A 24078-nucleotide genomic window follows, 5' to 3' on the forward strand; every position below is an offset into this window, starting at 1 on the left:
GAAGGCTGCTTCTCCCTCTCCCACTCCCCCTGCTTGTGTTCCTTCCCTCGCTGCATCTCTGTCAAATAAATAAATAAAATTAAAAAAAAAAAAAACCCACAATGAGTTATTACCTAATGCTTGTCAGAATGGCCAATATCAAAAAGACCAGTTGTAACAAATGCAGATGTGGATGTGGAGAAAAGAGAACCCTTATGCACTGTTGGGTGGGATTATAAATTGGTGCAAATATTGTGGAAATAAGACTGGAAGATCCTCAAAAAATTTGAAGTAGAAGGGCACCTGGGTGGCTCAGTGGGTTAAAGCCTCTGACTTCAGCTCAGGAAATGATCCCAGGGTCCTGGGATTGAGCCCCACATCGGGCTCTCTGCTTGGCAGAGAGGGAGCCCTGCCCTCTGCCTTCCTCTCTGCCTATTTGTGATCTCTGTCTGTCAAATAAACAAATAAAATCTTTAAAAAAAATTTGAAGTAGAACTACCATATGATCCAGCAATTCCACTTCTGGGAATATTGTATATCCATGGGTAATGAAAATACCAACTCAAAAAGATACCTGGACGGTGCCTGGGTGGCTCAGTGGGTTAAGCAACTGCCTTTGGCTCAGGTCATGATCCTGGAGTCCTGGGATCGAGTCCCATATCAGGCTCCCTGCTTGGCAGGGACTCTGCTTCTACCACTGACCTCTCTCATGTTCTCTCTCTCTCTCTCTCCCTCTCAAATAAATAAATAAATTTTTAAAAAATTTTAAAAAAATGGGGCGCCTGGGTGGCTCAATGGGTTAAGCCGCTGCCTTCGGCTCAGGTCATGATCTCAGGGTCCTGGGATCGAGCCCCACATCGGGCTCTCTGCTCAGCAGGGAGCCTGCTTCCCTCTCTCTCTCTCTGCCTGCCTCTCCGTCTACTTGTGATCTCTCTCTGTCGAATAAATAAATAAATAAAATCTTTAAAAAAAAAAAAACCTGGATCCCCATGTTCATAGCAGCATTATTTACAATAGTCAAGACATGGAAACAACCTAAGTGTCCATCAATGGATGAAAAAAAAAGTTGCAGTGTTTATGTGTATAAAATGGAATATCATTCAGCATAAGAAATTGGAAATAGGAAATCCTACCATTTGCAACATAGAGGGACCCAGAAAGACATTATGATAAATGGATCAGTGAAAGACAAATACTGTACAATTTCACTTATATGTGGAATCTAAAAAAATAAATAAATAAATAAAATACAAAAAAGAAACAACAACAAAAAACAACAAACTCATAGAGAAAAAGATGAGACTTGCAGTTACCAGAGGTAAGGCGCTGGGGAGCAGGCCAGGCGGGTGGAGAAGGTAGTCAAAAGGTGAAAACTTTCAGTTGTAAGATAAATAAGTACTAGGGGCGACTGGGTGGCTCAGTGGGTTAAAGCCTCTGCCTTCAGCTCAGGTCATGATCTCAGGGTCCTGGGATCGAGCCCCACATCAGGCTCTCTGCTCAGCAGGGAGCCTGCTTCCTCCCCTCTCTCTCTCTCTGCCCGCCTCTCTGCCTACTTGTGATCTCTGTCTGTCAAATAAATAAAATCTTTAAAAAAAAAAAAGATAAATAAGTACTAGGGATGTTACACACAACCTGGTGACTATAACTAACACTGCTGTATGATTTATAGGAAAGTTGTTAAGAGAATAAATCTTAACGTTCTCATCACAAGGATACATTTATTTTTCTTTTATTCTTTTTTTCTTATGAGAAGAGATGATGTTTGCTGAACTTATTGTGGCGATCATTTCACAATGCCTGTAAATCAGACCATCATGCTGTATGTTTTAAACTAATGCAGTGATGTATGTCAATTATTTCTCAATAAAACTAGGAAAAATTACAAAGGGAGGGATACACCAAAAGACCATGAATGAAAGGAGCCAAGAAGAAATGAAACGGCAAATCTGCTTCTGTGGCCCTAAATGGCCAATTCTCCTACCCTTACTGTCCAAAGCCCACTTCTCTCCTCCCTGTTATTTAAGTCCTTTCTTCAAGTTCTTTCTCCCTCCCAGCCTCCTCCATCTTCTCTCCAGATGTTTTTTGTTACCACTCCTCCTCCCTCTCCCTGCAATACCTTGCTCAGCCTTGCTGTGCTCACAGCCTTGTGCTGCCTAGGGACAAGGTAAGAGACAGCATCCTTCACGGGTTCTGTCCCAAATATCAACCTGCCTTCTCAGTCCCACAAGTCCCAAAGATTAGGAACTAAATGGGAAATTCCATTAAAGGGAAATTCTGGAACTAAGAATCAAACTATGCAAACAAGAGAGTCTCCTTCAGAACCCAGCTGAGATTCTGAAGACCGAAAACCAGCAGAAGGAGAGCACAGAGCAGTTCATCTTCAACGAGTTGTCACTTGGGTGTTCTGAAGGTCAGGGCTAATTTACAGGTATGGAAACCACTGCACCAGCCAGAGCCATGGAACCAACCCCCAAACCATTTCCATCTGTCCTCAGAGTGTGCAGATGATTCCTGACCTGCCCTGACCATCCAGAAGATTTCCACCCAGAGGACACAGGCCCTCAATAAGCATCCTTCTAGTCTTTCCTTGTCACCCCTCCTACCACCAGCATCTCCCCTGCCATCTCTGTTTCCTCTCATATTGTCACCAAATTCTCTCTTCACTCCACTCATCCCTCCTTTAGGCCAAGTCAGGAATCTAGAGAAACACAATTCAGTTGGTTCTCAGGGTCAGAGAACATGCAGTCTGTCTCTGAATTAGCTTCCAATAAAGGGATCCTGGAGCCAGTTATGCATTCTGGTGTTTCTTATAAAGCTTTCCAAAAGAATAAAGGCAAGATGCAACTGTCCTCCTTCTCCCCACCCCCCCAAAAAGAAACCTGTACTGTGCTGCCTGATAAACTACTTCTATCTGCAACATACACCAGGCGCATGGCTCAGAGCTGTCCCACCACAGGGTGCACAAAATCCATCAAGCATCCTCACTAGGCTGGAAATCCCACTAAGGCAGGATCTACAGTATGGACTCCAGTAACTCCCAAGCACTTACCACAGGGGCTAATCATCAGAGATAATCTGTTCTACTTATTATGCCAATAAGTCCTGGATTAATCCATTTCCTTGTTCACACAGTCAGCCTTTACTAAGTGGCTACAATATGCAAGGCCCTGTGTTAGGCATTTTGCTTTCAGAGATGACTCAAACGTGAACTGGACCCCCAAAGAGCTGAATTCTAATAGGATTCACATATGTAGTTAACTCTAAATCAAAAGAGAAAAGTGAAAAATATCTTAAGACGTAAAGATAATGTATGAAATGATATGAATGAGGAAATTCACCGCTACATAATTTGGACAGAAGAGCCTGCAAACCACCTAAATATCCATGAATAGAGAATTAAATTATTATTTTATTAAAGATTTTATTCATTTATTTGACAGAAGCTCACAAGTAGGCAGAGAGGCAGGCAAACAGAGAGGGGGAAGCAGGCTCCCTGCTGAGCAGAGACACTACCCCCCCCAATGCTGGGCTTGATCCCAGGACCCTAAGATCATGATCCAAGCCAAAGGCAGAGGCTAAACCCACTGAGCCACCCAGGCGCCCCCGAGAATTTCTTAAATTATAGGACATACATATAATGGAAGAGAGAACCACTAAAAAGGGTGAGATAAATCTATCAGTAAAGATGTATTACACAGGGGCGCCTGGGTGGCTCAGTGGGTTAAAGCCTCTGCTTTCGGCTCAGGTCATGATCCCAGGGTCCTGGGATCGAGCCCCACATCAGGCTCTCTGCTCAGCAGGGAGCCTGCTTTCCTTCCTCTCTCTCTGCCTGCCTCTCTGCCTACTTGTGATCTCTGTCTGTCAAATTTTTAAAAAAAAAATTTTTTTTTAAAAAGATGTATTACACAAAAATTAAATAATAATTAATTTGCCAGGGAGAGGAGAAAGTAGAACAGCAAGAAATATGCAGAAGAAAGCAGAGGAGAAGAAAATGGATTTCCTGGTTCCAATCCCTTCTGTAGGCCTGGCTATATCCTTGTCCTCAAGCTCCTTGCAATACATTTCTTATTTAAGCTATTCAAGAGGATTCTTGTTATTTTCTTCTTTTTTTTTTTTTTAAGATTTTATTTATTTATTTGACAGACAGAGATCACAAGTAGGCAGAAAGGCAGGAGGGGGAGGGGGGAAGCAGGCTCCCTACTGAGCAGAGAGCCCAATGGCAGGGCACGATCCCAGGACCCTGGGATCATGACCTGAGCCAAAGGCAGAGGCTTTAACCCATTGAGCCACCCAGGTGCCCTGGTTCTTGTTATTTTCAAACACTCCTAACATACAGGGTAAAGAAGAAAAAAAGAATAAAGAGTGGGGTTGGCATTTGTCAAAATTCATGAAACTGAAATTAAAATCTGTGCATCTTTTTTTTAAAGATTTTATTTATTTATTTGATAGAGGGAGACACAGCGAGAGAGGGAACACAAGCAGGGGGAGTGAGAGAGGGAGAAGCAGGCCTCCCGCCAAGCAGGGAGCCCGAAGGTAGAGATGCTTAACAACTGGGCCACCCAGGAGCCCCTGTGCATTATTTTTCTATGTGAATTATACCTCAACTTAAAAATAGAAACAGTGAGGCAGAGAGAGCCTGAATATATGGAGGATGTAATATATCTGTATTATATCTGTTACCGATAAGAGAAATATTGTAACATGGGAGGAACCGTTCTGGTGGGGCAGGAGGTGATTTGGTGCAATGCCCAGGATTGAAACACTCATTCTCCCAACTACCAGGAGTGTTGGCAGCAGATCTCAGCTGATCCCTCTCCCCAGCTTGCTCTCAGCTGAAGAAAAGCAGTTCCCCAATGTCACTCCCCCTTCCCAGGGGTAACTCCTTTCTATTTGCTGGTTGATGGAAGAAGTATAAAAGGAAAGAAAGATCCAGCCTCTTTGGTCCAACTGGGACTACTCCAAGGAACTCCATAGAGGACTGGCTAAAGCCTCTGTTAGAGCTGCAGTGCAATTCAACTTCTCCCTGTGGCCTACCCTGCTTCTTCCATGCACCCTCAAGGTACTGACCTCGAGAACATTCCCCAACCAGCTTCCAGGGATGCAAATCTCAAGAGTTTGCTTCCTGGGAAACCTGACTTGCAACACATGACAAGCAGGATGCATAAATTTTTAATAAGCCTAAGAATCCAGGTGATAATGCCCAAGAGGGTAGAAATGTGAGCTAACGCTCAGGAAGAAGATCTGGGCAGGAAAGAGATTTGGGAGCAATCCACTGAGAGGTGACAGGTAAAACCCTGAGATTTTACAATATAGCAATAGGGAAAAGACTGGAGAGATGAAGGCCAAGATGGTATCTTTCTTCAGTGCTGATATTTAGGACATTGGCTGAGAAAGGGAAGACCAAAGGAACAGGTGAAGAGGAAGGGGAGAACAGAAAGAATACAGAGTTATGATCACTGAAAGCATTACTGGAAAGTCTGCAGTCAACAAAGGCTAATGCTACCCCAAAACCTAAGAAGAATGAGACACGGAATGGATGCTTAACAAACCCTTGGTTTTGTTTTTTAAAGATTTTATTTATTTGATAGAGTGGAACTAGGCAGAGTGCAGGCAGAGGGAGAGGAGAAGTAGGCTCCCCTCTAAGCAGAGAGCCTTACTACTTAAGAGGAGCTGGATCCCAGGAATGTGGGATCTCAGATCTTCGACCTGAGCCGAAGGCAGACACCTAACCCAATAAGTCTCCCAGGTGCCCCCCAACAAACCCTTGTTAACTGAACTGAGCCCGCAGGATTCTCAGGTTTTTGGTGGGTTGTCTTGGGCAGCTTCTGTCCTATGGCAGTAGGCATAGAATCTGTCTGAATGACCTGCAGCAGACCAGTGTTAGGCTAGCAAGCAAAGGAAAGTTGAAATGGTATATAATAAACCTTAGCCACATAATCCTAAGTGAGCCAATACAGAGTTGAGCTGCTAGAGCAATTTGGAAGAAACCCCCTTCTGAAAGGCTTCTATCAAGAACATTCCCAGGGATCTCTTGAATAAACAGCCAGGATCCTTGAGAAGGATAACTTGTCCTTATGGACCAAATTCAAACCTCAGTCAAACCCACAGATGTTTAAATACACAGAACTGATTCTAACTTTTTTGGAGTGGGAGGGCACTGGCCTATGGGTGTAAAAAGGGAGGAGTGATGTCATCATCACTTACAGACACTAGCAACATCATCACTACTTTGAATACAAATAAACACAGTCCTCCTAGCCATGGCATTCTAAAGTAAAAAACATACTACACAAACAGGTGTTATTTGACCTCCAGTCCTTGGCTCAAGTAATAAAAAGAAAGATTTACCTTTTATGAACAGAAGGAATTTACCTTCTGCTTCAGTGCACAACAAAGCCATGCAATATTCATCAGTGACTCACTGACTTTCTCTGTTTTTCTCTGGGTGCGGCTGGGGGATCCCCACATCTACGTCTCTTGCCCGGACTCCTCCTGCCCAACCTGTAGTCAAAGGCCATGGCACAAAGCATCGTGGACTCCCCGGGAGTCGCGGCTGTATTTCCTGCAGAGATCTATAAACCTGTTGGAGTCCCAAGTCAGCACCAATTTCAAATCTGATCAGCATCTCTGAAAGTCACAGTTACCATACAGCTGAATAAAATATTTTTTCATAAATTTAACGCCAGCATGTCTGTGTTTGGAAACTTTGAAAATACATGTTGTATGGTTTACTGCACTGGAAAAGGTGCCAACAGACTTTCAAAGGAAGGGAAGTATATAACTGTTTCCTTTCAAATGCATTTTCCAATGGGATCCATTCAGGGAAAAGGCTGGAACTAACTAAAACATTATTAAAAACTGTTATGGAAAGAGACAGGGAGATGGAAAAAGATAGACTCAAAAAAGTGAAATACATAACCAAGAGTGAGACAGACATACAAGGAAAAAGAAAGGGGATCTGGGCAGGGAGACAGGTTGGATAGGGAAATGGGGTGAGATAGAGTTTTGTCTGGCAGTTGCTGTTCGTGGTCTCAGACTGTTGCAGATCAATCGATCAGGGCTGCAGTGCTGCTGGCCCAGTGGCACAAGACAAACCACAGAGTTGGCTTTCAGTGCGGCACTTGCGAACTGCTGACCTTCAGTTTTCAAACCAAAAATATTCTTTGGGAAACAGTAATACCAGGTTCAGCCCAACCAGCCAAGCAAAAACAAGGTCTACTAACCTGAAGTAACACCCTATTTAGTTACATCAGGCACCAACCCTTCACAGGCATCAACTGGGAAGTCTGCAAACCTGAAGCCACACCCCACCAAAAACTCACTCCAGGTTCTGACTCAACCAACTAGGCAGTGATCATCAGAAATGCTAGAACAAGTGACACGGTGTTTCAAAGTTGGCTTCACCAGGCCCTACTCAAACAGGAAGGCCAGTCTTCACTCACAGAGCCAGAGATATGGCAATTCTCTCTGAGGTCACATGTGCATGACTCCAGTGGAATCTGCATGCAATGCTCAGGGCAGGGTTTGGCATGGGCTTACAAGCCATTACATTTCTGGACAAAGTATTAACAGTTTGTAGTGAGTGAGTTATTTTGTTTGTTTTTGCTAAATTCATCTAAGCTAGGGCGATGGTAAAGTTTATCTCCCAAACTGGGCTATTTGTGAGACCGAAAAGGTGTGCTATTAATAATTCATAAACAGGGTCTATCTCTGGGCAAACCGGGACTTACCATCACCCTAAGCCTAAGCCATAGGAGCTTTTTTCCTCCCTGGGTTGGTATTCTAAAATTTTTGCTCACAAAAATCTTTGGAAAAAGCCAGGACTGCTCCTGGTTAGTGCCAAAGCACTTTCTTTTCGAGCTCCTCCAATGGAGAGGTAAACAAATCAATTAAGTTAACTGCAAAAACTAACAAGAAAGATTGAGCTGACAATCAGGATTCTGGAGAAGCTAAAAATTCCAGGCAGCAGCTTCAGGGGAAAAGGGAAATGTGCCACAGATGGAGCTGTTGAGGCTGATCCACCAGACCTCTCAGTGCTAGGTCCTGGTGTCTCAGCCAGCTTCAAACAGCCTAGTGGAGGGCGGGCAGACCCTGGTGCAAGTTTGCTGAGTTCCAGGCCATCATTCTTGAGGGTGTAATAACCATGGGCTGTAGCACACATGTTGAGGGATGAGGGAAAAAAATAAACAGAGAGACAAAAGAATGAGGATGCACTGCCAATTTCAATTGTGCAGCTTTTATTTTTAAATGCTTATCAAGCTGAGAGAGAGCAGAGTTCTTGGAAAACAAGGTTTCCTTTTTTCCAATGCCAGCGTAAAACACCCTCAAGGACGGGCACTGCACAGACTGTAACAACAAGGAACGTGGCTCTGCATCTCCCAGCAGCCAGGCCGCCATGGGTCCCACGCCGCTCTGATTTCGGCTCAGCTGAGAACTCAAAATAACAGGCCCACTGCCTCTGGTAAAAACTGCTCTTTTTAAATTTTTTATTAATCTCTAAACTGGCTGTGTTAGAGTTACAGCCCATTACCTACCAACTCTCTTCACTAATAAAATAAATTTGTAAAAGGCCTAATTACTACTTTTACTGAACTACACTGCCTGGGGATCAAGTACAGGAAGCCAAGGGCTCAACTAGTTGTCAGCTAGGGGATGATGGGGAGGGGATGAGGGGAGGACCTGGAGTCACCAGCAGAGGAGAACATGAGGTCCACGGACAAGCCGCAGAGCCCATGTCCAAAAAGAAACAAAAGGGCACTAACCCTGTTCCGAAAAGCACTGGGAGGATGCATGCCATCATGGGATTTGGGGAGGCCTGTCACAAGTTACACAGGCCTATGCTGCCCACGCCCCAGCTCAGTACAAAAAGAGAACTGCAGTCCAACACAGATGGACCCTGGCCGGACTCTCAGGGGAAAGCCTGGAGAGTCTGACCAGTAAGGAAACAAACAACCATCTTTCCTACCTATCCCACTCTACCCTTCCACACCAGTCTAGACTCCAAGGAGGAAAAACAAACAACAACAACAACAAAATGCAGGCAACTAATTGCACATGAGCTGTACCATGAAGGCAAGGCGGACAACAACAACTTCTGGGCTATGCCCTGCACCTCATCCCGGAACACTGATTACAAAGCTGGAGACGTTACTCACACACAGAGCCAGGCAGCCCCTCATCCAGGCTGGTGCTGAGAAGTCTGACTGGAAGCCAGCAGTCAACTCTGACATCCTCATTTATAATAAGAGGTGTGTATTAAGCAGACTAGTCCAACTTCAGACAAAAAGTAAGGACAAAATGTAACTTTCATTCTTAATTGTCCACGAAGACCCCTCCTAGGCAAATCCCATGCATCTCTTGGACTTTGACAAATGGTATTTCTCCTCCAGAGAACACTTAAAAAAAAAAAAAAAATCAACCACTGCCAAAGAATCTCTTTTTAAAAGAATCCTGATAAGAAAACCTGCTCTGGCAGGTGAGTTAAACCTGTAGCAGACAGTCCTTTGAGGGATGACCAGAATGGAACATGGTCTTTCACTGAGGTGGAGGGGTCTGCAGTCATTCTCTGTGTGCCACATGTCTCACCCTAAAGAACTGAGGAATGCTCTCAAAAGGAAAAACACAGCAGCAAATGCTGTGATACCAAAGCCACAACTCCATAGGCCCCTGGAGCCTCTCAAACTAAGCTGCCAGCTAGGGAGCTAACACTAGCTCTGGATAAAACACAGCTCTGGTAGAGTAATTAATTTTTTTCTTAACTGGGATTACATTAATTTTCAAGGACTAATGGAGTCCAGCTGTAATGTGAAGAGCGGCTGCCGATGCACAAAGGCACTTGTGCATACAACATTATAAACACACACACACACATACAGACCTATAAAAAGGATCCACTCTAACAGGATATTTTTAGTTTCTACAATGCTGCACTAAAAATACAGCCCCGGCTGATACATCATGGCAGAACTATTCTCTCTCTGTCCCTTCAGGAACAGTTTAAAACATTTATTTTTGTTTCCTTTTGTGATGGTCAGAGTCTAGAGAAAATAGCAGCTCATTGATAAGAGGAAACGAGAGAGACATGAAAAATTGAAAACTACCTAAAAACTCATGGAGAGGTTTATTTTATTAGTTCTTAATAAATATCTTGCAGATTTCCTCAGGAAATACACCAGATCACATGTAAAATAGTTTGATACTGATGTCAACTGCATCAACATATGAAGTCTATTAGGGTGAAGCCGCAGCAGGGTGATCAGCGTGCTGAAAAACTCCACAGTACTTGGGGGGGGGGGATCTCACGGCCTTCCAAATTCTTCGAGAGGTAAAAAAGTCAGCCAAGACGCAGAGAGAGAGAAAGAGAAAAAAAAAAAGATCCCACATCCTGCTTTCAGCTGCCAGCAATGTGAAGTGCCCAGAGATTAATTCTACGTCTGGCCTGGAAATGTGACTTTAAAGCATGAGGGAGGGGAGTTGGGGCGGGGGGTGTAGAGAGGAGGAAAGAGGAAAGAGAAGGGCAGGCTAACTGAGGCTGGCGGCAGGCCACCAACCCCCTCCCAAGCCATGTTTCAATGTAGACAGAAGTAAACCCCAATAGACAGCAGCGCCTCAGCCTGCCAGGCCCTTCCACCAGCTGCAGCGCATCTCGCTCTCTCCACTCAGCCCCAAGTGCAGATGTTCCCTACAGCATCACTTCCGTTAGACTTTCTTTTAAAGAAATAGCACACATATGTGGAGGCATTTCTACCACTTCCTAACAGGACTCTCTTTGCCTTTAAGGGCCTCAAAGTAAGGGCAGAACTCCGACAGCAGGTACCATAGTGGCTGAATAAGCTGTTCCAGTCTCCCTTTTGAAGGAACATCAGTGGCTAAAGAACATTAGTTAATTAAGAGGAATTTCTTTATAAATTTGGCTTTCTAATGTCTTCAAAGGAAGAACCCCCATAGTTTGGGGCTAGAAAAGCAGTCTCCTGTAGCATTACCATCTCAGAGAGTTCTCTGATGGCTTTATCATCATGGAGCTTGCATAAGGCAGTTTAAAAGAATGTAAATATAATTTCTCACATAAGTATAATTTAAATATAATTTCTTATACGTCTAAACTCATTTTTACAATCCCAGACCCTTAGTTAGTTAACCAATCAACCATTATCTATTAAGTACCTAATTTTGAAATCTACCACTGTTAGGGATTTGATAAAATAACATACAATCTTTTGACCTCATGGAGTACATACTCTAGTTGAGAGATCTAGCATTTTATGAAGACAAAATAATTGCATTTTCTAGAATAGCTGAATATTTTCTATTTGACCTATCAAGTTGTTGGTTCCTCTGGAGTGAAAGAAGAAAATTCAAAGAATTAGCAATGTCAAAAGAAAGGACAGTTGGTAAACCCTCAAAACCAAGTTGCTTTGTTTGAAATTCAAACTTCAAAAGAGAAAACCACCTTCCCTTAAGGGAACATGAGAAATACTGACAAATCTGTGGCAAACATAGCATAGCAAAAAGGTTTAAATTCTTTTTTTTTTTTCCAAATTTTTACTTGAATTCTAATTAGTTAGCAGAGAGTGCAATATTGGTTTCAGGAGTAGAATTCAGTCGTTCATCATTTACATCCAAAACCCAATGCTCATCATAACTAGTGCCCTCCTTAATACCCATCACCCACCTAGCCCATCCCCCTCTATCTAACCCTATCTAGCCCCTCCCATATCCCTCCATCAACCCTGTTTGTTCTCCATCATTACAAGTCTCTTATGGTTTGTTCCCATCTCTCTTTTTTTCCCCCCTCCTGTCTGTTCATTAGTTTTTTTTCTTAAATTCCACATATGAATGAAATCATATGGTGTATCTTTCTCTGATTAACTTATTTTGCTTAGCATAATATACTTTAGCTCCAAACACATTGCTGCAAATGGCAAGATTTCATTCTTTTTGATGGCTGAGTAATATTCCTGTGTGTGTGTGTGTGTGTGTACAGATCACATAAGAAGGCTTAACTCATTTACTACTCCTTAAATGTCTTCTATGCACAAGGGACTAGAAGTAGAAACAGACTGAGAAGTGGTTAAGTAATCTGTATGTTACAGCAAATAACACAATCAGAATTAGAACCCAGTTTTATCTAACTTCAAATATTTTTTTGTCATTACAATTTCTAAAAATATATTTCTTACAAAAATATTGTAATTACAGAAAACTTGGAAAAACAAAAAAGAAAAAACAAAAGAAAAATTTAAATTCCACCACCCTATAGAATCATAATTAAGTTGTGAAGTACATCCATCAGTCTTTTTAAATAAATGTATGTATAATGTTACACAAATGTGATTAATTACAAAGTTCATAACCACAATACCACATGACTTTCAGAGAAAAGAGAGATCACATTTTTAGCAGATGACCACACCCCCAAGATCAATCACCCAAGAAAGAGAAATGTCACGACCTAACTCCATACAGCCCAACATGCCTATCCCTCCCTATTCCTCTCTCTGAGTTCCTTAAAACTGAAGAAATTTTAAAAATATCTCATTATCCTCTACTCTTCTGTATATCCCTAAGCCTAGGACAGTCAGGTACACTGACTCACTCAGCAGAAATGCTACTCTCAATACACCTTCCATAGAACCGCCAAAGCCAAAACTAACCAACGAAAAGGGCCATCAGAGATATGGGAAACACCTGTATGTAAATGTCTCCGGCTGAGTACGGTCCCCATGCACTGGTGGATCAAAGGCCCCTACTGGCACAGCCTTACTCCCTTGGTACTCAGCTTAAAAGATGGTTTACTCCCAGGGCACCTGGGTGGCTCAGTGGGTTAAAGCCTCTGCCTTCGGCTCGGGTCATAATCCCAGGGTCCTGGAATCGAGCCCTGCATCGGGCTCTCTGCTCAGCAGGGTGCCTGCTTCCCCCTGCTCTCTGCCTGCCTCTCTTGCCTACGTGTGATCTCTATTAAATTAATAAATATATTAAAAAAAAAAAGATGGTTTATTCCCAAGTATTTTATACTCCAAAAGAAAGATGTCCTTCGAAGACGTTACTTCCTCAGTAGTAATAGTCTATAAGTGCACAGATGATTCATTAGTTAGTGAAAAGTAGGAGAGCCACAAAAAGCAACCGTAGTCTTTCCTGCCTGAAATGGCAGGACAAAACGACTATTCACTGACTTACCCATGCTAACTTTCCGAGCTTAAACTATTCCCAGCTGGCAAGTTTCCACCCAGATGAGGTGAGGTGAAGTACAAGGTCTGACCCTGACAATGCAGTTCATGACGACTCCAACCTTACCTCACTCAAAGTAATATATACACCAGGCTAATCTGCTAGTTAGGAACTTTTTATTTTTAATTAATTAATTTATTTTTTTTAAGATTTTATTTATTTATTTGACGGAGAGAGATCACAAGTAGACAGGGAGGCAGGCAGAGAGAGAGAGGGAAGCAGGCTCCCCGCTGAGCAGAGAGCCCCATGTGGGGCTTGATCCCATGACCCTGAGATCATGACCTGAGCCGAAGGCAGAGGCTTAACCCACTGAGCCACCCAGGCGCCCCATGCTAGTTAGGAACTTTTATATCTGATGCAAAAGATCTACTCTCACAGGTGTGCCTGAGTGGCTCAATCGGTTAAGCCTCTGACTCTTGATTTCAGGGTCACGGATTCGAACCCCCACTCTCACAGTGTTGTTGTCACATTATTAAGAATACAGGGTTCCTTACATTTCTTTCCAACTGAATGAAATTACCTAACAAATAGTGCTAGAATTCCCTCCAGCTGATGGAAATGAAAATGTATTTGCAGAGCTAGTTAAAAACTTCTCCAGTGGAGTTCCTCAAAAAGTTGAAAATAGAGCTACCCTACGACCCAGCGATCACACTACTGGATATTTATCCTGAAGACACAAATGTAGTGATACGAAGGGGCACATGCACCCTAATGTTTATAGCAGCAATGTCCACAATAGCCAAGATATGGAAAGAACCTAGATGTCCATCAACAGATGGATGGATAAAGAAGATGTGGTGTATATATAAAATGGAATATCATGCAGCCATCAAAAGAAATGAAATCTTGCCATTTAACAACGTGGATGGAACCAGAGGGTATTATGCTGAACGAAATAAGTCAATCAGAGAAAGATAACTCTGATATGAGGAATTTGAGAGGCAGGGCAGGGATTGTGGGGAGTAGGGAAGGAAAAAAATGAAACAAGATGGGATCAGGAGGGAGACAAATCATAAGAGACTCTTATTCTCAGGAAACAAGGGTTCCTGTGGGGTGGAGGGATAGGGATAGGGTGGTTGAGTGATGGACGTTGGGGAGAGTATGTGCTATGGTGAGTGCTGTGAAATGTGTAAGCCCTATGATTCACAGACCTGTACCCCTGGGGCAAATAATACATTATATGTTAATAAAAATAATTTAAAAAAACAACTTCCCCAGTGGAAAGACCTTATAAAGCTTAAGAGCAATGGAATAAATTACAAATGATAAAGAATGACATTTCTAACTAAATGAAAATTTAAGGGGCGCCTGGGTGGCTCGGTGGGTTAAGGCCTCTGCCTTGGGCTAGGGTCATGATCTCAGCATCCTGGGATCGAGCCCCACGTCATTGGGCTCTCTGCTCGGCAGGGAGCCTGCTTCCCTTCCTCTCTCTCTGCCTGCTTCTCTGCCTGCTTGTGATCTGTCAAATAAATAAATAAAATCTTTTAAAAATAAATAAATATTTAAAATTTTTATACAGTAAAAAAATAATAAACATATTTAAAAACCAAACACAAATAATAAAATTGCCAGTGAACATAGAAGGGACTTGCTATATTTACCATCTGTAAAGCTTATATAAATTGATACAAAAGATACTAGGTTGGAATGGGAAAATGAGCAAAGAATAAGGCTACACAGAACTATAAACAGTTTTTAAGAAAAGGAAAGAAAATGTCCATTCTCACCAATAATCAAAGAAATGCATTTATTTATTTGAGAGAGAGAGAGAGAGAGAGAGAGAGAGCGAGCAAGCGACCAGGGAGGAGGTGGGACAGAGGAAGAGGGAGAGAGAGAATCCTTTTTTTTTTTTAAAGATTTTATTTATTTATTTGTCAGAGAGCAAGAGCGAGCACAGGCAGACAGAATGGCAGGCAGAGGCAGAGGGAGAAGCAGGTTCCCTGACGAGCAAGGAGCCCGATGTGGGACTCGATCCCAGGACGCTGGGATCATGACCTGAGCCGAAGGCAGCTGCTTAACCAACTGAGCCACCCAGGCGTCCCAAATCCTTTTTTTTTTTTTTTTAATTGTGTTATGTTAGTCACCATAAAATACATCATTAGTGTTTGATGCAGTGTTCCAAGATACATTGTTTATGTACAACACCCAGTGCTCCATGCAATACGTGCCCTCCTTAATACCCACCACCAGGCTCACCCATCGCCCCCCGCAAAAAATCCCTCAGTTTGTTTCTCAGAGTCCACAGATTCTCATGGTTCAGGGGAGAGAGAATATTAAGCAGTTCCACGCCCAGCTCAGAACCTGATGCAGGGCTCAATCACTCAATCTCACAACCCCGAGATCATGACCTGAGCTGAAATCAAGAGTTGGAAGCTACACCAAATGAGCTACCCAGGCACCCTGAAAGATGTGTAATTTAAAACAAGGTAAGTTGGAAAAGAGTTTAGCAGTTTCTTACAAAACTAAACATTGTCTTACCAAACGATCTAGTAATCTCATTCCTTGGGATTTACCCAAATGAGTCAAAATCTATGTCCACATAAAAACCTGCATACAGGGGCGCCTGGGTGGTACAGTGGGTTAAGCCTCTGCCTTCGGCTCAGGTCATGGTCTCAGGGTCCTAGGATCGAGCCCCACGTCGGGCTCTCTGCTCAGTGGAGAGCCTGCTTCCCTTCCTCTCTCTCTCTGCCTGCCTCTCTGCCTACTTGTGATCTCTGTCTGTCAAATAACTAAATAAAAATCTTAAAAAAAAAATTATTAAAAAAAAAAAAAAACCTGCATACATGGGGCGCCTGGGTGGCTCAGTGGGTTAAAGCCTCTGCCTTCGGCTCAGGTCGTGATCCCGGGGTTCTGGGATCGAGCCCCGCATCGGGCTCTCTGCTCTGCAGGGAGCCTGCTTCCTCCTCTCTCTCTGCCTGCCTCTCTGCCTACTTGTGATCTCTGTCTGTCAAATAAATAAATAAAATATTAAAAAAAAAAAACCTGCATACAGATGTTTATAGCAGCTTTATTCACAATTGCCAAAACTCAGAAGTAACCAAGATGTTCTTCAATAGGTTAAATGATAAATAAACCGTGGTATATTCAGACAACAGCACATCATTCACTGCTAAAAAGAAATGAGCTATCAAGCCATGAAAAGATGCGGAGGAACCTTAAATGTTTATCACTAAATGAAAGAAGCCAATCTGAAAAGACTACATACTTTATGATTCCAACTATATGACATTCTAGAAAAGGCAAAACTATGGAGACAGTACAAAAATCAGTCATTACCAGAAGTTAGGGAGAGGGAGAGATGAACAGGTAGATCACAGAGGAGTTTAAGGGCAGTTAAATTCTTCTATACTACACTATAATGGTGGATACATCTAATTATACATTTGTCAATACCCACAGAATGTACAAGACCAACAGTAACCGTTAATGTAAACTATGGACTGTAGGTAACAATGACATGCCCATATAGGTTCATCAACTATAACAAACGTACCACTCTGGTTCCCAATGTTGACATGCGGGAGATCGTACATGTTTGGGGGCAGGCGATATAGGGGAACTCTCTGCTTTTTCTAATCAATTTTGCTATGAACATAAAACTTCTCTAAAAAAGAAAGTCTATTTAAAAAAAAAAAGATGGGTTTTCTTCTATCATTTATCCAACAAATATACTAATGTCTACATTGTGCCAAGGACTATAAAACATTAAAACCATTTTAATGCCAGCAAGAGGTGGTAGCTGGGCATTCTCAAACACTGCCGTTAAGAGTGTAAGCTGGCATGACTTCTCAAGAAAGTAATCCAGCATTACGTATCAAAAGCATTAGAAGACTTCAAACCCTTTAACCCAACAACTGAGCTTCTAAATAATATGAAATGCTGACAAAGGTTTTATGTACAAAGATATTACAGCATAATTCACAATACTAGAAAAGTGGGAAAAAATGTCTGAAAATAGGGTAAAGATTAAGTGAATGTTAACATATTCATATGAGAACGTTATTTAGCTATTAAACACAATTATAAAGAATTTTATAACTGAATACCTCTAAGTGAAAACAGTAGAGTCAAACATTTTATACTCAGTGTTTTTTCAACTGTGTTAAAAAAGAACTTGAGGGGCACCTGGGTGGTTCAGTGGGTTAAGCCTCTACCTTCGGCTCAGGTCATGATCCCAGGGTCCTGGGATTGAGCCCCTCATCGGGCTCTCTGCTCAGCAGGGGAGCCTGCTTCCTCCTCTCTCTGCCTGCCTCTCTGCCTACTTGTGATCTCTGTCTGTCAAATAAATAAATAAATAATCTTAAAAAAAAAAAAAAAGAACTTGAATTCACACATACACATAGGAATGAATGTCATTGCTGGGAAGTTAGTTTACAGGTGGTTTCCAGCTTTTTTTCCTATTTGTTTTGGTACTCTCAACAAAACCCAAAATGTTAGATCTTTTAAAAATATTACTTAGTTTAAGTAAACAGGACAGAATTGCTCCAGTAAAGTGAGAGTAAAAATATGGTAAATGAGTAAGGAAGAAGAAATAAAACTATTATGTGCAGGAAGAAAGAACAGAGAATAAATGATGGAAGATTTAGGGGATGAAAAAGGACAGAACTTATGCAGTTCTCCAAGAAATTTTGCTTTGCAGAGCCCCAAAGACATTGACTCCAGGATTAGCAGTATATACAAAAACACATTTAATGTATTTTATTTTATTTATTTTATTTTATTTATTTGACAGAAATCACATGTAGGTGGAGAGGCAGGCAGAGAGAGAGAGGAGGAAGCAAGCTCCCCGCTGAGCAGAGAGCCCAATGCGGGGCTCGATCCCAGGACCCTGGGACCACGACCTGAGCCGAAGGCAGAGGCTTTAACCACTGAGCCACCCAGGCGCCCCACATTTAATGTATTTTAATGTCAGGATATAAAATTTGTATTTGGAAATTATATTTTCTAAAATGTCACCATACCAAAAAAAGGGGAAAGATCATGAGATTATGAGTGATGACCCCAGATAACAGATACCCCTGGCCTTATCATTCAATCTGCATTGCCCAGCCTGACTTGTTGAACAGTTATTGAGAACTTACAGCACACTGGACACTATTCTAGAGGCTCATAAAACATCAATGAATAAAACAGGTCAATGATCCCTAATTGCAGGAAGTTTACATTCTAACAGAGGAGCAGTAGGAGAAAATGAGTAATCAACATATGCACAAAAAATAAGTTACTGGGGCACCTGGGTGGCTCAGTTGGTTAAGTGACTGCCTTTGGCTCAGGTCAGGATGGAGTCCTAGGGTCCTAGGATGGAGTCCTGCATCAGGCTCCCCGCTTGGCGGGGGGCCTGCTTCTCCCTCTCCCTCTGCCCTTCCCACTGCTCGTGCTCTCCTGCTCTCTCAATCTGTCAAATAAATAAAAATCTTAAAAAAAAAATAAATTAGTATTTAGAATACAAGTTGTCAAAAAAAAGAAAACTGAGCATGATAGAGGCAATCAAGGAGTTCAGGATGGGAGTGCTGCAGTGTTAATAGGATGATCAGGGTAGGCATCATGGCAGTATTATTTCAGTAGACTTATAGGAGATGAGGTATTTGCCATGCCAAAAGCTTGAAGCAGAGCATTCCAAGCAGAGAAAACCGCTAACTCAAAGGTTCAACGGTGGGAGAATCCCTGCTCATCAGAGGACCTGCAAGAAGGCCAGCGTGGCTGAAGCACACTAAGACAGGGGGAGAACAGTAGCAGCAAATGAGGTCAGAGAGAGGTGACGTAAGAGGGCGGGGAGGAGGGGGAGTTCTCTTGTAAAGACTATGGCTTTTACTCTGACTGAAATGGGAAGCCAGTGGAGGATTCTAAACAGAGTGACATGATCTGATGTTTTTAAAAGAATCACTGCTGTATAGAGAGCTGTGTGTGTGTGTGTGTGTGTGTGTGTGTGTGTGTTCAGAGGGAGAGATGGGAGGATCAAGAGAGACCACTTAGGAGTTTCAAGTCTTTCTGGATTGTCTTTCTCTTAGAGTTTAAAAAGAAGTTTATGGGGTATGAAGGCCATGTTTGCAAGGACAATTTTCTCTTCCAATGTGAAATCTTGAAGAATGTGTCAACAGCCTGCAATTGTGTCCTTAGCAGGCATCTCAAAATAATGATTACCAAACATTTCTCTATGCTCATTGCCCTGACATGAGTTCTGGGCATCACCCTTTCTCAGGGGAGAGGTGAAAAGAGGTTATGCAGAACAAGCAGTGATAACAGGATGATGTCACAGGTGTGCCTCAATGAAGCCCCCAGTGAGTTTGGCTCATAACCACTCTACAGTGATTTACTCTACCCTGCCAACGCCAGCTGGAGAAGGGATGAAGCAAGCTGACACAGCCATAAGCCTAGGGCAGGCACTGTAAGATCTTTCTCCCTCCAGTCCCCTGCCAGCCCCTCCCCTCTTCAACTGCTGATCCTTGCTTCAGAAGCCAAAGTGTGAACAGCACGTGTCTGGATTTCAGAACCTGCCCAGCAGTTGGAAATTCCCTACAGCGTGTCAACTGCTGCATCTGCTGTTGGCACTTGGGGCAAGGGATCACATGGGCATTTTCTGAAATAAGCTTCAAGATGGGAGTCCTATATCTGAAAAGGGGTCTAAAGAAGCCAGAAAACGGCAATTACAGTAAAATAAATTTCTAAATACGTGACAATCTGCCTTCTAAAAAGGAAACGGACACACACAAGCAAACCAAACAGCTCTAAGAACAACAGAAGTCAAGAACAAAAGCACAGAGTACCCTGACTAATGGAAAGGATTTTATGGGCCAACAGGGTTCACCAGATATGTAGTATAATGTGGCTGAAACTAGAGAGCACTCTCTTTTCCAGATCTCTAGCTCAGACCCTCTTGGTAATAACTGGTTTCTGCCATTTCAGCTGCAGGCCTCCCTCTCCCCTCCCTTTACCTTTCTTCTCCACCCAGTGAGCCTTCTAAGTAGTCTATACCTTGAACACTTCTCGGAAAAATTTTAAAATGTGAGCCCAGTAACACCACGTGCCATAAAACTCGACTGGAGGAGATGGAAAAAGAGCCACTCTTTGAAAAGCAGCCTACACATGCTCTCGCCACCCTGGATACAGGTGCCCCAGTCACATTATTCACACAGAGCTACACAAACGCTCATGCCTGGTGGTAAAAAGAAAAAAGGAGTCACAGCATTTCCTCTAATAACATGTCAGACAGACTAGTACCTTGATCTCCTCTCCCAAGGAAACAACTACTTATCCTGGAAAAAGTATTTTAAAAATCTTCTCAGAAAGCATACATGAGGAAGGAAATTAAAAAGGAATCTTCTGGTCAGAGATGGAGTAAAGATGGGAAACTAGAGATTTAAAGTGGGATATAGCCAGACTTTACCCTAAGAACGTGCCACCTGATGAACTTGAGCTTTGGTTTCCAAGACTTCGTGGGTACAGCTAACCTAAGAGGGTGCCCAAGATCTCTGTCATTAAGCTGGCATCCCACAGAGCTACATCCAAGGTATGAAGGTGAGTCAGAAGTAAAGACAGCAATAAAGCCCCTTGAAAAGACAGCTGGCAAAATGACTATGTCAAACCCTGGGGCTGACTAGAAGAGAAAAAATACTGCACTGAAAATATGGACCATGCACAAGCCTTCACAGGAGTGTGCAGCCTGAATTCATATTACCTGAGTGGTCTGTAAAACCTCAAGCAAATATCTGAATTTAGAATGATTATTTTATTTTTATTTTTTTTTAAGATTTTATTTATTTATTTGAAAGAGAGGCAGTGAGAGAGAGCATGAATGAGGAGAAGGTCAGAGGGAGAAGCAGACTCCCCATGGAGCTGGGAGCCCCATGCGGAACTCGATCCCGGCACTCTGGAATCATGACCTGAGCTGAAAGCAGTCGTCCAACCAAGTGAGCCACCCAGGTGTCCCTAGAATGATTATTTTAGATCGCCCATCACCAGGCTGTGGACAGAAGAACACCCAAGTCCTTTTCCCATATTCATCCCAGATTTCCAAGAATTCCCACTAATGAGATTTCACAGAAAATAAGATTACAGAAAAAAAAAATTTAATTACACAGGAAACAAGGCACAGCAGAAATAAGAGATTAGCAGAAACTCACCTAAAAGGATCCCTTCTATAGAGAGTCTCTAAAATAATCATGTTTAATATATTTTAAAGAAATAAAAGACGGGTGCCTGGGTGGCTCAGTGGGTTAAAGCCTCTGCCTTTGGCTCAGGTCATGATCTCAGGGTCCTGGGATCAAGGCCCACATCTGGCTCTCTGCTCAGCAGGGAGCCTGCTTCCCTCTCTCTCTCTCTGCCTGCCTCTCTGCCTACTTGTGATCTCTCTCTGTCAAATAAATAAATAAAATCTTAAAAATAAATAAATAAATAAAATTTTAAAAAAGCAGATTTGAAAAAATATATCTGGTAATAAAAATATGTAATTGAAGTAAAAAACTCATTGGGGCATATTTATCACATTAGATATAGCTAAGGAAAGGCTCAGTGAACTGAAAGAGTCATCTGCAATACAGTGCACACAAACACACAAAGTCCTAAAAATGAAACACAGATTTAAGAAACATTAAAGACAGAGTAAGGTCTAAACTTTGACTAAGCAGAGTCACAGAAGAAGAGAAAGCATGGCAGATATAATATTTTAAAAAGAAGCTAACAGTTCTCCCAAACTGCTGAAACCAACTCACAGATAGATGAAGCCCAACAAATCCCTAGCAAGAAAAATAAATAATAAACCCAAGCTTAAACCAATCATTAAAACTGTACATTAGGAAAACATCCAAAGAGAAGAGATTACTTTTAAAAGAGAAACAATTTGACTGATGCTTGGCTTTTAATCAGCAATGGTGAAAGCCCAGAGACAATGAATTATCTGAAATGGGGGCTTAAGGAAAAATAACTGTTAACCTAGAGTTCTATTATCAGTGAACATAGGTCTTTCAGGGATAAAGAAAATAAAGCCTTTTCAGACAAATAAAAACTGAAAAAAATATGTCATCAAAAGAACTTCACTAGGGGCATCGGGGTGGCTCTGTCAGTTGGGACGTCTGACTCAGGTAATGATCTTGGGGTCATGGAATTGAGCCCTGCTTTGCACCCAGCGTGGACTCTGCTTGTCCCTCTCCCTCTGTCCCTCCCTGCCCCCCCACCTCATGGGCTCATGTGGGGGCTCGCTCTCTTTCAAATAAACAAACTTCACTAAATAGTTCTAAAGAATATACTTCAGACAAAAGGAAAATGATCCCAAGGTGGAGGGTCTGAAATGCAAAAAAGGAATGAAAAGATAGTAGTAAATATATGGGTGGGTCTAAACAAACATTTATCAACAAAATAAACAACAACAACAATTTGTCCTGGAGGGTTTGAAAGGAAAAAAAAGAATGAAAATACATGACAATGGCAGCATATAAATTAGACATAGTGAGAAGAAAATGGTGGGCATTTAAGTATTCCATAGTCCCTGTATTACCCGGGAGGAGAGTGAAAATAATGAATAACTTGACTTTTGGCAAGGTAAGTACACATGCTTTTAGTTCCTGGGGTAACCACTAATAAAAGAAAGGAGACTAGTAGGGAAAAGTGGGGAAAGAGTAGAAAAGTAAATCTGAAAGAAAGTAAGAAAGAAGAAAAAAGGAAACAGAACAGATAATGGGAAAACACTGGGAGAAAATATCTACAAAACATACAGCCTGGGTGGCTCAGTTGGTTAAGCACCTGCCTTCAGCTCAGGTCACGATTCCGGAGTTTGGGAATGGAGTTCTGCGTCAGGATCCCTGCTCAGCAGAGTCTGTTTCTCCCTCTGCTCCTCACCCCTCTCTCTCAAATAAATACAGTCTTAAAAAAAAAAAACCAAAAACCAGCACATATATTTGACAAGGGGCTTATATCCAGATTGTAGAAGCCTGCTTCTCCCACTCCGGCTCCCCCTGCTTGTGTTCCCTTTCTCGCTGTGTCTCTGTCAAATAAATAAATAAATAAAAACCTTTAAAATTTTTCATAATAAAGGCAAACAACTTGATTTTTCAAATGAGCAAAAGACTTACACACACAGCAAAGATGATACACAAATGGCAAATAAGCACATGAAAAGTCACTCCTCATCCTCAGTCACTGAGGGGAAACACAGAATGAAATTAAAACCAAAAGGAAATGGTACCGCATACACACCAAAATTGCTAAAGTAAAAAAGACTGGCAATACCAAATGTTGGCAAGGATGCAAAGGAACTAGAACTCTTACGCCTTGCTGTAAGGAATGTAAAATGACTCAACTACTTCAGAAAACAGCTGAGCAGTTTCTTATGAAGTTAAATATATACTTACTGTATGACCCAGGACATCTACTCCTGGGTATTTGCCCAAGAGATTAAAATACATGTTCGCAAAAGACTTTCATGCAGAGGTTCATGGCAATTTTATTCATAAGAACCCAAAAGTAGACACAACCGAAATATTCATCAACAGGTAACTAGACAAACAAAACTTAGTATATCCTTACAGTAGGATACTATTCAGTAATACAAAGGAATGAAATACTGATCCATATAAACAACATGAGTAAATCTTAGACACATTAAGCTGAGCAAAAGAAACCAGAAACAAGAGTACACACTATATGATTCATTTATATGAAACACTAGAAAAGACATATCCAATGTACGGTGACAGAAGTCAGATCAGTGGTTTACCTGAGACCAGGGGTAGGAATGGAGGTCAACTGGAATGGGCATAAAGAAAATTTTGTGGATGATGGAACATTCTGTACCTTGACTGTGATGATTAGTTATCCGGGTATATAAACTGGTATATAAATTGGTCAAACTCACTGAGATGCACTCTTTTTTTTTTTTTA

At 42.0% G+C, this 24078-nt stretch overlaps 1 protein-coding gene across 4 annotated transcripts in view; it reads right to left on the minus strand.

Moving 5' to 3' along the window:
• SMG6 (SMG6 nonsense mediated mRNA decay factor) overlaps positions 1 to 24078 on the minus strand; it is a 243790-nt gene that overhangs the window by 153819 nt on the left and 65893 nt on the right. The window contains exon 1 of one of the 4 annotated variants that reach the window (XM_047708498.1): positions 9135 to 9155. The exons of the other annotated variants lie outside the window; for them this stretch is intronic. The gene's annotated coding sequence lies outside the window, so the exon portion shown is untranslated. Of the gene's footprint in view, positions 1 to 9134; positions 9156 to 24078 lie in introns of those variants that run through there. 4 annotated transcript variants of the gene reach the window in all.

Source organism: Lutra lutra, chromosome 16 (assembly GCF_902655055.1).
Source record: "Lutra lutra chromosome 16, mLutLut1.2, whole genome shotgun sequence".
In the NCBI taxonomy this organism is placed as follows: Eukaryota; Metazoa; Chordata; class Mammalia; order Carnivora; family Mustelidae; genus Lutra; species Lutra lutra.